The sequence below is a fragment of the Manis javanica genome, chromosome 9 (assembly GCF_040802235.1).
Source record: "Manis javanica isolate MJ-LG chromosome 9, MJ_LKY, whole genome shotgun sequence".
NCBI lineage: Eukaryota > Metazoa > Chordata > Mammalia > Pholidota > Manidae > Manis > Manis javanica.
The window spans coordinates 4,162,902-4,179,254 of record NC_133164.1 but is presented as its reverse complement, the minus strand read 5'-3'; the positions used below and the strand labels follow the sequence as shown (position 1 = coordinate 4,179,254).

The window sequence follows — 16,353 nt, the reverse complement described above, 5'->3', positions numbered from 1 at the left end:
GAACCATGAACTACGCACACAGGTCACGCTAGTTCTGGTTGTAGCAAAGTTCTAATAAGACAAAATGGAAGTATTTTCCAAAAGATGTTGAGATAACAGACGTAGCCTTGCAAGTAGGCGCTTGAGTCCTGTTGACTTCCCCTTCATTAGAGATTTGCATCTTTCTACTCCCACACCAGCTCAGACCCTTATCAGTTCACGTTAAACGGTCTCCTACTTGCTCTCACCCCTCCTCTTATGCATAAATTCAAAACAATGGTAATCGTTTCTGTTCCCAACAGTTCCACTGTATGAGATCCCCTCGGACACTCACTTCCCTTATGACTCATTTGCTACGCAATTACAGGCTTCCTTAGAACAATTCCCTCTTTCAGCCTGCACCATCACAGATGTCTCCTATGCCACAGGCGCTTAGCTCAGAGCCCTGGGCATGGCATAAATTCTCATATGACATACAGAAGCTTTAAAAACGAATGGGAAAGGTAATTTCGTTGACTGCATGGTGTCTAAAAATTAATATAAGGACAGGAACACCCAAGACATAGATTCTTGTTAGCAATATATTCTGAATAAGCACTAGGAAAGGAGCTGAGGATACTAGCCTGGAGAAGACATGGATTCTGCTCCATCGATAGGATAAGACAAATGTGGAAACATAAATTCTGTGGAGAATAACAAACTTGACATTGTGATAGAGATCCAAGTGTTACAGAAGCACTGGTAAAGGAGTTCCTCTGTATTAATTTCAGAGAAGCAAGATAGGTTTCGCAGGCAGGTAACAACTGAATCTGGTCACAAAGACTGAAAGCATTCCCACCAGATACACCTTGCCAAGCCCTTTGGGACCAAGGGGAAATAAGAGAATGTCAAGTACCCAGCATGGAGAAGTGTTAAGCTGAATTTGGAGCAGGAAACATAATTGTTTTTGGGGTCAGAATTTATAGAAGAAGGTTTCAACCTTGACCTATAGTTATAAATTGTTTCTTTTTAAAATGTTCATTTAGGGAAAGTCTTAAAGTAAACTTGAAGTTGCATATATGAAATATATCTTAAAAGTGTAACCTAAACACAGTAAAGTTTATACTTAAGAATAAAGCATTCTAAGAACAATATTTGAACTCTGAACCTCCTCCTTAGATGAAAACAAAAAAGCTTATATATAATCACATGGTTTCAAATTGTTCATCTGTAATCTACATGTAGCCTGAAATGTGAATTTGTACATTTGTGCATTGTTTTCTCATTTCAGCTATGCTCTTCAAAAATTCCAAAGCCATTCTGAGTCCTGACTCTTTGCATGTCACCTCACTCCCTTTTCTAGAAGATTTTTGAATCTTCCTTTCCACATTAATGGTTTGAAGTTTCCCAGTAATACATCCAAGGGTGGAATTGTTTTCATCATTTCCAGGAACGCTTCTTGAATTACTTCATTATCGTTTTCTTGCTCTTTTTTTGTCTCTTTATCTGAATCTCAAGTCTTTTGATATAGAAAAAAGTAAAGGTTCTGAATTTGATAGATAAAACATACAGTAAAATATATACACATATTTTATATAATAATATTTATAAGATACTATATGTAAGTATAAAATATGTATTTATGAAATGTAATAGTTATATATGTATTTTTGCAGGAATCACTTTAGTGATATATTTTTTAATCCTCAGGATCTGTGCATATATTTTACTAGATGAATCAGTTTTCAAACAGCTTTGCTAGTATTTTATATTGTCAAATAAGTAAAATTTTTTTCCCTAAGATATTTTATTTCAGATCAACTATAAATCACAAAGTATAATTTGGTAATATTTACATCATGCCAATTTCCACATGATAAATACTTGCTGTCTATTGGTTGTATCACCAGTAATGATGAAATACAGCAAGACTGGTCCATTAAAATGATCATCTCAACATGACTTTAAGTCTAGTTTCAAACCATGCACCTTTGGGAATAAACAGTTTGAGCACTCAGCTTAATTGACATGAAAAATACACTAGGCTAGTGTAAATGGCTATTGACGTTCTCTTATCTAAAGGGATTTAAGGTTTTTATTCTGACATGAATGATGAACATTTTAGGAAGTACTCAAACTTCCAGAAGTTGTGTGTATATCTGCACTTTACAGGGATGCAAATACCTGGCTTTCAACACAGTCCGAGAGCAGCGTACACCCGCGAGCTCCTTACCCGCTGAAGTGAACCACAGTCTCCTCTCCTGCTGCTCGGTAATGCCACCTTTTCCCTGTCTCTGGGTGTCCCCTCCTCCTCTCCTTATCTTCTCCTGACTCCTGGTGAAGGTGAGAGGTTTACTCTACCCCGATCTTAAGAAGAGAAGTGTCCCTTAACTTTCCATGGTCTGTCATTAGGAAGTATGCAGCAGTGAGGCCTAAGGACCATACAGGACACAGGTTACGTTCTGAAAGGTCCCTGGTACCTGAACGTATAGCACCCATGGTTTTAATTTACAGACAACTGTTTAGAGATAGGCAAAAACCTGTGGGCCCTCTATTAAATGACTCTCCCTTTCCTGTTTGTAACAGGAGTACATGTATCTCCTTGAATGAACGACACATAGGATAAGACAGTCCAATGAGCAAAAGATTAATATGGATCACATACTTAAGAAAATTAAACATATACCAGAGTTATTTAAAATACTTAATAGAAACTGTGATTTGTAATGTCAGATAGTCTAAAGCCATATCACCACTTATAAGCAAGGCACTTACAGAGCAGAATCACTGGAAGTAGTTTAATGCATGGCTGTTTGAGGAAATGAGCTATTTTCTTCTAAATCATGGATCTGAAGAACTCATTTATTCTGCATTCATTTGTCACTTCATACCTTCAGTTTAACATCATAAATTAAACCCCAAAGAACCAGTGATCAATATGTCAAATACAGACAACAGTCGGAAGAGGCTTTTAAATTACTGCTTCTTGTGAGAATGTCAAGTATCAACATGGTTCTCATCCTTTATCACTATGGTAAATAATATTACACCAAGCAGAAATATTAACTGACCTGCCAGCTGTGTTTGGCTTCTGTATACTTTTCATTTGTGATAAATGGAAAGGTTTGTTTCTGAGAGCAGGTTCGTCTCCCTCACTATCATCTTCGTAGCTGCTCAGATGGAAGGTCTCTGCGTCGGGCATGGCTCCACCTGAAGCCCACGTACTGCTGCGGCTCACCTGCCTCTTGAGTTGGTGCCTGTTTCCTCTGCTGTGCTGCTGTCAATATTATTGTCACTACTCCTGCCACTATGGCTCCCACTACCACATAATATCAGGCTACAGTTTCCTAAATGCCTATTAGCTACTACATAGTCCCAGCTTCTTTAAATGATTAAAAATAACTCATCTTCACAATAGCCTTGGGAGAGAGATGTTTTTTTCATCTTGCAGATTATTAACAGAGGCCCAGAGGATCAAGTTACTGGTGACGGACATACAGAAAGAATGCCATGAGATGGTAGTTCAGGCTTACTCTGATATCAGAGGCTTCACTTCTCTATTATATTAGTATCATATTATACAATTACTTCTATTATGTTGACATAATTAATACTATATTATATTAATCTCCATTAAAAATAGAGTGGCTATTTTTTAGTATAATTAATACTATATTATATTAAAATCCATTAAAATTCTTAACATGAGTTGCTTAAACAAATCAAATAAAGGATCTCTTCTGTTCCTTCACCTGAAAGTAGATACAAATAAGTCTGGGAAATGACTAGACCAAAACTCTCACGGAAGGCCCCGACCAGTCAAGGCCCCCACGGCAGACGTGAGCGAGCCACAAGTATCCGTGAAGCCAAGGGCCCACAGGGGAAGGAGATACCCAAGGAATCTTGCAACAAACGTTAAGATCTTACCTCTTAGATGAGACTAATGATTTTATTTAAGGTGCAAACAAATGATTGTTTCCTGAAGATGTCACGAAGGACAGGCTTCTGCGTTCTCTTTTCTTTAAGGAATAGATGACGTATTGGACAAGACTCCACAGGTGATAATTTAGCCCAGAGGCTCCCACTCCGGCCTAGCCTTTGTATAGTTTCTCGAGTGTGGGAAAGTACCAATCATTCATCATCACCCACTTCCTGCGCCCTGGGGCCCCCAGTCCAGCCCAGCTGACAGCCTCTGCCATCTGTTTTGGATCACAGAGACCACACATACCTCGGGCCAACAGAGCAGGGTTCCTTCTGCCTATTTTTCTGCCATTACCACATCCGAAACTCATAAACACACTCTATGATATTTTATTAATCTGAGCCCTCGTCTTCTAAAATCCATTCTGTTGAGGACAAATTATCAATTCTCAGAAATCTCAGTCAATGTACGCTTTTAATTGCTTTGGACCATATGTTTAGCGCTGGGACATTTGCATATGATAAAGACAGGATTCAAAGTTAGGACTCTAAACATATGATGTGAAAAGTTAAGCACCTGTCACCTCAGCAGGTGAAGAAACATAGTCAGCCAATGATAAACGTTTTCACGTACTGAGTGTAGAAGGCTGCGTGCGACGCAATGGAAGGAAGGACCAGGCAGTGGGGGGAACTGTGGTGCCCCGAGGGAAGCACCTTAAGAGTCCGGTGGTTTGAATGTGCAGCTCATAGAATCTTAACCCTACCTCCCTCGTTTATAAAGTGGGGTCAACAGCCACCCTACCAACTACACAGAGTGGTCATAAAAAAACACTTTTCAGTGTGTAAAACACTGAAAGATATGGGCTCACTGTCCTCCACTAATGAGAAGCCCAGCGGCTGGTATGGTTTGAGGACACATCCATCTAAAGGCTGAATGTCATGGGTTCCTCCAACTCCCTGTGGCTGCAAATACTGAATGCAGTGGTTCCAACATGCTCCTAGAAGGCCAGTATGGTATGGATCCATTTAAACAATGGATTGTATTTGTCTAGTTATGGAAAGTCGGTTTTTAACTTGTATTTCAGGAAAATACTTCCAGAAAGCAGTCACTCAGAGATCATGCTGTCCTACATAGATTCAAAGCTCTCCTAAGTAGATTTTTGCTAGAAATGAGCTTATAATATGCGTTCGAGCAGAGAGCATAGACAAATGTAAGGAATACTGTCCAAGGGCGTGCCAGGTCACCAAAATGCTACCATTTTTACATCCTCCTATTCTCACCATTCGGCACTGGTTATTTTTGGGTTTTAAGATTTACATAGAAAGAAGAGAAATGGATGAGAACTAAGCAGGAAGAACTAAGTGTCTTAGGAGAACCAGTGAACTCCTCACACCTGCCATGATTCATCCTTGAGCCTAACACACTTCCACAGAGCGGCACATGAGCGGTGTCGTGCAGCATCTGGAGGGATTCCCCTACGCTCTGAGGTTCAAGAGGGCAGGAGTGTGGGCGAGGCACAGACGCTCACGAGACTGGCAGCCATTTGTTTCATCTGCGAACTACAGGTGTTCAGGTGCTTTTCTCAGCCACGCATGGATCCTTCAGAAGCAAAGGTCTCAGAAACTTCAACTACAGTCAGTAATCTGTCTCCTAGAAGTTCAGTTACCGATTTACAAAATAAAAATACATGTGCTTCTGAGCTACATTTTTCAGGGCCAGCCCTCCGTATCACAATTGTGTTTTGTTTTCCAGTCCTTGTTTCTCTGTACAGAAAATAAGTTTTCAAATATAAATGTCCCTTCTGAGCTTCTGTCGCCAATAGCTCCTTTCAGTCCGTTGCACCTGGGCAGAAGGGACTGAGCATACGAATGGATAGAAAGGTAGGAGGTGTCATAAGACAGCTAAAGAGTGATGCATGTCATCTGACATGGGCGGCAAGGGACAACGACACGACAGGAAGTGGTGGAATGGCATTCCGAGCTTCAGAATTCTTCATGACGCAGTCCAGGGGTGAATGAGAGGTATGTGTCTATCACAGAGCACAGCCCCCGGGGCTGTGAGCCGCCCGAGCCAGTTGGTCCTCTCTTCGGTGTCCTCAGAGCCCAGCACAATAAATGTGTCGAAGTAATGAATGAATGATTTAATGGCTTGCAGAGATTTTCTTGCTGGCTTTCACAAGATATTTTATTTCCAGAGACTTATTTTCTTATGCAACCACAGTCCACACATCAAATGCTGTCATCAGCACGACGCAGACACGCCATCGATACCCTCCTTTATTCCCCACCAGTGATACCATCCAAGAGCTTCCTAAAGGACAGTGCCAATGAGAGGCCACTCTAGGTACTCATTCAATTTAGCTGAGAATTAGGATCCAAAGAGCCTGAACAGAAATTAGCTCATCAACTAAATTAGTGGCCTATATCCCAATAGGCAACTTTGAGCCTCTGACTGAAAATACTGTATATGGACACTTTGCCAAGTCTGGAAAGAATGAGTCGAGAAGCATGGCCATGATAGCCTAAGGTACGTAAAGTGTCAGGAGGGAATTTAAAGTGTCCGTAAGGAAAGCCCTAGATAACAGAACCAATTAACCACACCTGCAAAGAAAGACACCCCCCAAATAATGGGACATGAAAAAAGGGACCAATATACGATAGTTTGGGCACAAATGGTTAAGAGAATGGAGTCATCAAAGAACTACTTTGCCCATTATACTGTTTTCATGAAGAATGTTTTGGATATATAGAAATCTGTTAAGTCTGGATGGAAAGGGAAAAACAACTTAAGTAAATTTTCTTTGAACAATGTCTGGTGTACAGTCTTAAAATTTTTAATTTCTACATCAGCATGATTTTGGCTGCTGTAGAAAAAGTAATGTCCTTTTAATTTTTGTTTCTTCCTGAATGGGGTACACTTAGCACCATACTGATGGCATTCTGCATGTGTAAAAAGCAAAATCAATCATATTTTCTAGGAGTAATGAGAAAAGAGAAAGAGCTGAATCCTTAAATGCATTGAGAGCATATGAAACTCCATAACTGGCAATGTCACAATATGATGTCATTTTAAGAAATAGAGTAAGCATTTAAAATTGCTGAAATGATCAACTTAATCAAAGGCTAAGGCACATTTCTGCCCAAAATAATTTAATTACAATCCATTTTAATTGAAAATTTGCCTAAAATATTCAGGACAGAAAATAGTAAACAGGTTCCTGCCAAGATATTTTGGACCGTGGTTTTTGCTCATGGCCTGTCTCTCTCTTTTCCTTCTTTGTGGTACATGTAATAAATTCTCCAGAAGTCAAGAATCAAATGTCAATTTGTGAAGTACCCAAGTTTTTGTTTGCATTGTTTCTTTCCTTTTTTCTGTCTTTTAACATTTTTATGAATATTGGTTCACAAGGAGTGGTTAGGAAAAGCAAGATGAAGATAAATTAACATGCATTATTTTCACCACCATTAAAATTCTGGTTACTTTTCCAGGTTATAAGAAGCTGAAAGCAAATTCCAGTTCTCTGAATTTTGGTAGTGTTTTGCTAAATAGCAACTAAAATACTGTTTACTACAATAACTCATTTAGGGAAATAATTCCTGAAACACTGTATGATTTTACAAGTGCACTGAATCATGACATATTTAGTTATGCTTTTGGAATTTTTAAATTTTATTTTATAATTTGATTTAATGTTCAAACAATTCAATGGCTTGGGAGTAAATGATCTCCCCAAGACTTTTTTTTCCCCTCTACAGTAGAAAATAACTGGCATTTGCCCCTAAACATCAAATTCATGTTATTACAGTGCATCTGCTATTGCTTAGTTTTCATATAAATTTCTGAGTTCTGTGTAATTAGGCTGCAATTGTGAAATGAAACATTAAAGTATAATATTTCCAAAACACAACAATTCATGTATAATTAGATACTGATTAAGGAGGTAAGATTATCTAGTAAACTAATTTCTTCTTTGCCTGATTTTTGGAACTGCTCCTGAGGCAGGGATTATATGCCGTGGTTGGGCATGCAGTATTTACTAAAATTTCTAACTATTTCCAAAATATTTTTGGGGTTGTTTAGGGAAAAACAGTGTCACTATGATATTCAGGGTGATTATTGTATTGCATGGCATTTTATTACCTAAAATATCAAGTACTGAATGAATCTGTTCATTGGTTGAAAGAAAAGTTGCCTGAATGATAGACTATCAATTATACAATGAACAAACCATCCATCTTCATTTCTCTTAATCATAGGAATAAAAAATGTCTTTCTGGTTTACAACATCATACAATAAAATGGAATATTTTGTGTATTTGGTGACATCAAGAAATATTTTGAACACAGGAAATGCAGGATGACCAAATAGATGACATATTTAAATTAGCCGAGTCCTTGACATCTCAACTGAAGAAGGAAGGAGAGGCTCATGGGTACTTTGGCTACGTCTGTGAGTGAACAGGCTAATATTCTTTACTTTTCTTGAATAGAATCCAATTTTCTTTGTATTCTTATTCTCTACTGGCAAAAAAGATACTAAAGACACATCAAGATTGTAATTATAATAGTCCCAAGTACTGTTTTGACAAATTTTCCTATCATGAAAAATGCCACTATCGTACAGTTAGAAAATGTTTTGTCTTTATTTGTCATGTAAAGATAAAGGAAATGATTTTAAATTTTTAAATGAATAGTAACAATTGCACAAAAATTACAACATTCAACATCTGGCTTGTAAAGTAAGAATTTTATTTGTACGACTTCTTATAGGAAACAGAAATGACTTCATTAACCTCTTAATTTCCAAAATATTTTTGGGGTTGGTTAGGGAAAAACAGTGTCACTATGATATTCAGGGTGATTATTATATCACGTGGCATTTTATTACCTAACATATCAAGTACTGAATGAATCTGTTCATTGGTTGAAAGAAAAGTTGCCTGAATGATAAGACTATCAATGATATAATGAACAAACCATCTTTATTTCTATTAATCATAGGAATAAAAAAATGTATTTCTGGTTTACAACAGCATACAATAAAATGGATATTTTGTGTATTTGGTGACATCAAGAAATATTTTGAACACAGGAAAAAAAATTGTTATTTAACGTAGGCACAGTCCTTCTCAGAGTTTAGGAACAAGACTCAACCAGTCCTAACTCCTTTATCTGTTTATACCTCTTTCATTTGTGAATTTTTCTCAACTGCCTTTTGGAAGCAATAAATGGGGTTTGCCGTAAGTTGTCTTGTGAATAAGTAGTTGAGGCTCTGTGTCTTGCGACAGTGAGAACTTAAATGGACCCAACGACCTTCTCCGTGTGCAGTCTGCCTAACTCCCTGCTCATCAGTTACCCACCTTGCACTGCCTCCTGCTGTAACATGCCTTTTTCTTAAGATACCTGGCAACCCCTACACATGAACTATAGTTGACTGATAAACTATGAAGTTCAAAGGTTTATGTGACTATTTTCTAAGCATGCAGCTATAAAACTATAATAAACTGTTTTACAGTTCTTTAGTTAACGCTGCTGAGGCCTTCAGCCAGAGTCATCTTTTAATATATATGATTCTAAATATCTAAGAGGGTAATGTTAAGAACTCAGGTAGTTCTGTACTTCCTTTATAGAGTATATATTTTGCTAATTTTTCCTTTTAGTTGAAGCACACTGAATCTAGGACATAATGAGAGCATAACACGGCCCTAAGAAAGACTATTCACATACAGAATATTCTAAATGATAAGAGCAAATTCAGGGCACCTCCTCTCTTGTCCACAAACTTTAGTTTAGTACATCAAAAGTGTTAGAAGGAGGGTTCTCATATTTTCTATTGTTTGCACTAAAAATGGCTGCGGTTTAGGTCACTGAGGGAAGTTCTTCTATTATTGCCACGAATTCATGCTTTCCTTGGCCCACCATCTTCACTGACGCCATTTCTGTGACAGTCAAAAGTAGCTGGTATTGAGTAAGTGCTGGACCATGACCAATTACATTTTTATATAAAAAAATAGAGTTATTTCTAATGCATGTTTTCTAATTGCCATTATTTCCCAGATAATCACTTTTTTAAAATTTTGGTATCATTAATATACAATCACATGAGCAACATTATGGTTACTAGACTCCCCTCATTATCAAATCCCCACCACATACCCCATTACAGTCACTGTCCATCAGCATAGTAAGGTGCTATAGAGTCACTACTTGTCTCTCTGTGCTATACTGCCTTCCCCATGCCCACCCTACATTATGTGTGCTAATTGTATTGTCCCTTATTCCCCTTCTCCTTCCCTTCCTACCCACCCTCCCCAGTCCCTTTCCCCTTGGCAACTGTTAGTCCATTCTTGGGTTCTGTGATTCTGCTGCTGTTTTGTTCCTGCAGTTTTTTCTTTGTTCTTATACTCCACAGATGAGTGAAATCATTTGGTACTTGTCTTTCTCCTCCTGGCTTATTTCACTGAGCATAATACCCTCCAGCTCCAACCATGTTGTTGCAAATGGTAGGATTTGTTTTATTCTTACGGCTGAATAGTATTCCATTGTGTATATGTACCACATCTTCTTTATCCATTCATCTACTACAGACTCTTGGGTTGCTTCCATTTCTTGGCTATTGTAAATAGTGCTGCGATAAACATAGGGGTGCGTATGTCTTTTTGAAACTGGGCTCATGCATTCTTAGGGTAAATTCCTAGGAGTGGAATTCCTGGGTCAAACGGTATTTCTATTTTTAGTTTTTTGAGGAACCTTCATACTGCTTTCCGCAATGGTTGCACTAATGTACTTTCCCACCAGCACTGTAGGAGGGTTCCCCTTTCTCCAGCTCCTCGCCAGCATTTGTTGTTGTTTGTCTTTTGGATGGTGGCCATCCTTACTGGTGTGAGGTGATATCTCATTGTAGATAATCACTTCTTAAAAAGATAAATGCAAAGCTCTGCTTAACATGTCCAGTCAGAGATGCCCATTGTGTGCATCATCTGTGACCATGAGTTTTGTGTGAGAGAAAACACAGGATAGTTCCAAATAACTGGAAAGGCTCAAAGAACTAGACATATTTTAATACAAGTGTATTAACACAAAGAGCAGGAAGGTCCTGCTCTACATATGGTCATATGATCTGTCTGCCACCATTTTCTGAAATTCTCCCCCTACTGGCACACTGCACCATCTGGCTTTTCTACTTACTCCTTTGGAAATTTCTGGAGTTTCAGTTTAGACAGTTAGCTATTAAACTGATAAAAAACAATAAGAAGAGAGAAAAGAATAGTATGAAAGACTGTTAGGTGGAAACTGCTAAAACAGGCTGAGTGTGTGTGGATGTGGGTGGGGCGGGAGAGTGGGCATATGCACTTGTGTGTGTCAGGGCTGGGGTCTGAGGGCTGTAAGAGAGGCCATCTTCAGGGAAGAGTGGAGAGAGCATCCAGGCAAATACAGGGGAGCAGACGTCCTGCAACATCAAGGTCCCTGTCAACTTCATCAGGAGGATGACCTTGATCTGTCAAATCCACTAAAGAAGTTTAAGTGCCTCCTCATAGGAAAAGGCGATTTTCTTTTCTGTGTATTGTCATTTTTTTAATTGGCAATATAGTCAATGTCACACAGATTAGGGAAGCAGGTTGTACCTGTTTTTCTAAGAAGCTGAACTTTTAGAAGTTCCTTCAGGTCACTGTAAGTAACGATGATTTGCACTTAAAGGTTATATGACTTTTTTGCCCTGATTCAATCTGGCATTTGCTTGAGATATTTTGATCTCTGTTTAAATTGAGATAAACCTTGAAGGACGTTTTACGTATACTGAGGGGTGTGCTCTTCCCAGTTGCCCTCTGAGAATATCAGAAGTGCTCTTGTAGATAAAGTGAACAGATTCTTCAGGTCAATCTTTGAAAGAGTCTGCTTGTTATTAAACATACCAGCATAAGGCAGTACGTTAGTGCCCGACATGCCTTGTGTAAGCAATGCACAGACGCACACACACAGGGCACTCCTGCACATGGAGACAAGGTGAATTAAGGCAAAGGTGGTTTAAATAATCCTTTTGGCACAAGATCTAGGAAACTGCTACAGTAGACTCTCCCACTTAGCATTCCATCTCCCACACCATTCATCCCACACCTTTCCTTCCTAAAGACAGTGAAAATGCATTGATCTTAGTGTGCACATTAAGGTCCAGCTGAGACTATCAATCGCATACTCAGGAAAATTCTTTTTTTCTAGGGCGTTTGTTCTTATAAATAACAAAGGTAACATAAAGCTCACTGAACTGTGCAAATGGCTTGTTCCTAAGGAAAAAATACAAAAGCTTACAAAAGAAAAAAAGTCATGTTAGGTAATTTAATATGATACATGAGAGTAGAAACTTATCCTGAGATGGAGACTATGAAAAGCCTGCCTAATTTTTTTTTAATGAAAAGAGCTGTTGCTGCTAATTGTAAAATAATATATAATTATATTTTAAAAAATCAATCAATACAGTCATGAATAAAAGATAAGGTAAAATATCACAGACTGAGATGTTCACTCTGCCACCAATTTATGGCATAATAGCCAGTTTCAGTCAATGGGGCCAATTGTGTACCATGCAGGCACCCAGCCCGGTTCTGGGAACAGTGATGATAATATTAACATGGGCCCCGACTTCAGGAACACACAGACGAAGGAAAGATGAAAGCAAATAAAATGGTGCAAGACTCACTAGGACAACACCAGTGCTTGGATTGGAAATATTCCTGACTCCTAATTTGAACTCAATGGACAAAATTGTCTGTAGGGACTTGAGGGGTAAGCAGACATTGTCCAAGCCACATGCAGGGCCAGGGAGTGTTTGCACCGTCAGGAGATGCACCGGGCAGAGTCCTTACAAGACAGAATGCTGATAAATGACAACAGAATGAGGAGGAGTTGCTGGTCACTAGGCTGTCCTGACCATGTGAAAGATCTTGGCCTTTATCCGAAGGAGAAGAGAGAGCTGTTGAGAGTCATCAGCTGAGCAGTGACAAGGTACAGCGGCCCATTTAGCAAGACGCTCTCATCTCTCGAGGAGATGGACTGGACTGCACAGAGCATCCCTCCCACAGCCTCAGGACCGAAAAGACCCAACAGGAGGCCGGGCAACATTCCAGGCTGGAGATAATGGTGAGCCGGGCAGGGATGCTACCATCCAGGATAAAGGGCAGGAAGAGGGATTCCAACATGAGAATTCTCTCTAAAACAGAGAAATGGGAAATCAAGGACTTGAGATAATCTTGTAGATCATTTTACCCACTCTTTTCATTGTTCAGTTGAGGAAGTGAGGCCTGGAGAGCTGGAGTGACTTTGAGAAAGACACACATCAGCTTCCTCCCCGCACGGTGCCCCTGAGCCCTCTGAAGCCAGAGATCTCAGCCGGCCCCCGGAGCTCTTCCCCAATTAACTCCAACTCGGCAGCATTCGCATTTTTTAAGGAGAGACTTTGTTTGCTTTGCTTAATTATTAGATTACCTCCTGATACAATTTCTCAAGGTGTACAAATATCCCAAAAGGCCAGTGTCTTCCTTCCACTTTCTGAAGAACTTTATAAAGCATGACTTCCTTTACAACTAGTTAGTGACATTTTCTTCTTAAGCACCATTTTGGAGCCTCCAAGATAAAACAAAATGAGACCGTTCACACACACATACACACAAAACAACAAACACAAAGACAAAAGAGATCACCTCTGCCTAGGAAGGCAGAGGCAGAGCTGTTTCTTCGCACAGACAAATCCTTGGCCGTGGGTCCATCGCGCTGCGATGGAAAACCAGCGTTCCCTTTCTCCGGTCAGAGGAAATTATGCAGGCTTCCTTTCCTCCCTTCCTTCCTTTTTTTTTCCTTTCCTCCTTTTTTTTTTTTTTAATGGGACAAGCTTTCCGTTGTTTCCTTCAACATTTTTTTTCTTAGAGATCAACATGATTTGGACAATTCTGTAAAAGTCAGGTCCACATTGTTTTCCTAATAGAAAGGCTTCTGAGCTGCATGCAGTACACCGGGTGTGAATCCCAACTCCACAGCTACCAAGTTCTGTGTTGGTGAGCGAGTCACTCAAACCCAGGGCCTTACTGGGCTTATATATTAACTGAAAAGGTCAGACCAGAAGATCTACAGATCGATCATTCAACTCTAATCATCTATAAACCCAATAGAATTGAGCCTGGAATCTATAGGCTCAAGTCATAAGAGGGAAGGCGTTGTAAGCATTAGGATTGGAAAAAGGTTGCGAGCAGATTTTTTAGAGAAGGCATGGCCTGTTTAAGGGGAAGGCACTACATGAGAGTTAACTCTGTTATCTTTCTAGATGTGTCTCTGCAGCAATTAGCTTAGGGTCTTTGTCCTGGTTAGTCAATCTCCATGAACAGACATGGTGTTTTCTCATCTCTTAAAGAGATAATGATAAACCTGTTTTCTTTATCTCAAATGTTTTTAGGCAGATCAGATGAGAAACCAAAATAATCTGTAATTGCAGGCATTTGTATCATGGTGATATGGCTTATTCATACTTTCCTATTTTTCTTAAATGTTACATAACATATTTCCAACTGTACTGTAGTTTACCTTTAAACACTGGATGGATATTTAAAGGTGAAACTTAACATTTAGTTTGATTCATCAGATTATTCCCTGGTATCTAGCCTTGCAAATCACATGCTCATATCTGTAAGTTTTCACATGACTCCATCCATGTCACCAACAAAGCTCATAGCCTGGCAGGCTCAAAAAGGATAAACACACAAAAATGCATGATTTTCTGTATTCATATTTTATTACAGATTGAGCAATATATATTTCATAACTTGTCTTCTTTAGTAATTGTATAGCACATCCCATTCTGCACAAATGACTGGGCAAAGAGGTCTATTTAGAGGGAGAAGGGACAGGGTAGGGTTAACAGCTCCCCCGATCTAGATGACCTGGTCACAGTTCTTTCTGTGAAAAATCTTGGTAAATTCAACATTATTTCTTACTGAGATTTCTTTTAAAAAAATACTCCTTCATTGTTTTATAAAGCCATGTTAAAATTAATCCAAATGATCATTTTCCTTTTCTCTCATAACTAAATGCAACTTAATAATTAGTTGCAATATTTTAATGCTGCTGAAATGGTATTGCCAAACATTTCTAATTAAAATGCACTTTCTATTCACATTTTCCTTATGGCCTCATGACTCCATTTCCTGTTAGTCAAAAATCTATTTCTCAAGAAGAAAGATTGCTGTGTTCTACCCAAATTGCTCAAGATAAAACTTACTCTTAGGTTAATCAGATACCTTAGCCAAATATGAGGGGTTCTTTTTATTGTTTTGAATCAGTAATGAGAGACTGTTGCTGTTTTTAAAGTCATCAATCATGTAAATGAGACAGGGACCCTGGGCTTAGAGCAGGGTGAGGGCCTCTGGAAAAAAACAGAGCAAGATAATCCATTGTGGGATTTGCTCTGGCCTGCCGGGGGCCCCAGCTTGTTTTTCTGACCTTACCTAGGTGCTGCTTTTCTTCCCCCAGCCCTAAACAAATGATTTGCAACCTGGACAATGAAGCGAGCAGGCCCAAAACAACATAGTGAAAAAGGAAGGATGCCATCTTGAAAATAAGATTGCATTTTAAAACCCAATTAGTTAAAAAGTAAGTTTCTTAACAAACAGACAATAACTCAGCCCACCTTGGGAGCAAAGCAGGCAGCCTTGAATAATATGCTCCCAGACCAGGAAGCTGCTCTCCTAGGAGGAAATCAGAGCAGTAAAAGTCTTATAAATAACCAGGAAGACTAATAAGAAACTTAGTGTTTCTTCAAAGGTAAACATTTTGGGACCACTTAGCAGGTTTACATCCCTAGATCTTTGTCTCTCAACTGCCTATAAAGCCCCTGACAACCCACTACTCCGGGCTCTCCTGTCCCCTCCTGACCTGGGCCAGGAGCTCTGTCCTCTCGCTTTCTCTCTACATAAAAGTCTCTGCCTTGCTCTCCTACCTTGAGTGTTTGCAAAGTTCATTCTTCGACTCTGCGAACAAGAACCCCGGCATCATAAATAACATAGTCTGGAACTAATGATATGGGGTTCTTTTCTAAAATGCCAATGTGTATCAAACATAAAAGAAAACCTGTTTAAACAATATCACATAAAAGGTACACTCCTTTCCTTTTAATAGCAGATCAATAAGAACCACATCAACCAACTGCCACTTTAAAATCTGACTATAAAAACTAAATCGAAGAAGAAAGCAACAATTAGGATGAAAATCCTCTGAATGTGGTGGGGCTGACCAGTGATCCAGGCTTATCTGTGTATGTTGCTCCATTTTCTTTGTATCTGTTCCTCCAAACACCAGCAGGATTCTGGTGAATACAGTCAACTGTTTTGAAAATGCCATCCTTTTTGCAGGTCAGGATGAGTTATGTTCATACACTGAGCACCGGGAGATGCTTCCGTCACGTTGCCCTGAAGCCGGAGTGCAGCACCGGG

The 16,353-nt window shown here is 39.2% G+C and overlaps 1 protein-coding gene and 1 long non-coding RNA gene across 4 annotated transcripts in view; one reads left to right on the top strand and one right to left on the bottom strand.

The window, feature by feature from the left end:
- NALF1 (NALCN channel auxiliary factor 1) overlaps nt 1–16,353 on the bottom strand; it is a 535,206-nt gene that overhangs the window by 326,185 nt on the left and 192,668 nt on the right. The gene's annotated exons all lie outside the window — the stretch shown is intronic.
- Nucleotides 405–3,278, top strand: LOC140843485 (uncharacterized). Its single transcript, XR_012121312.1, has 3 exons — nt 405–482; nt 2,131–2,229; nt 3,129–3,278. It is a non-coding gene; the product is annotated as an uncharacterized lncRNA (long non-coding RNA).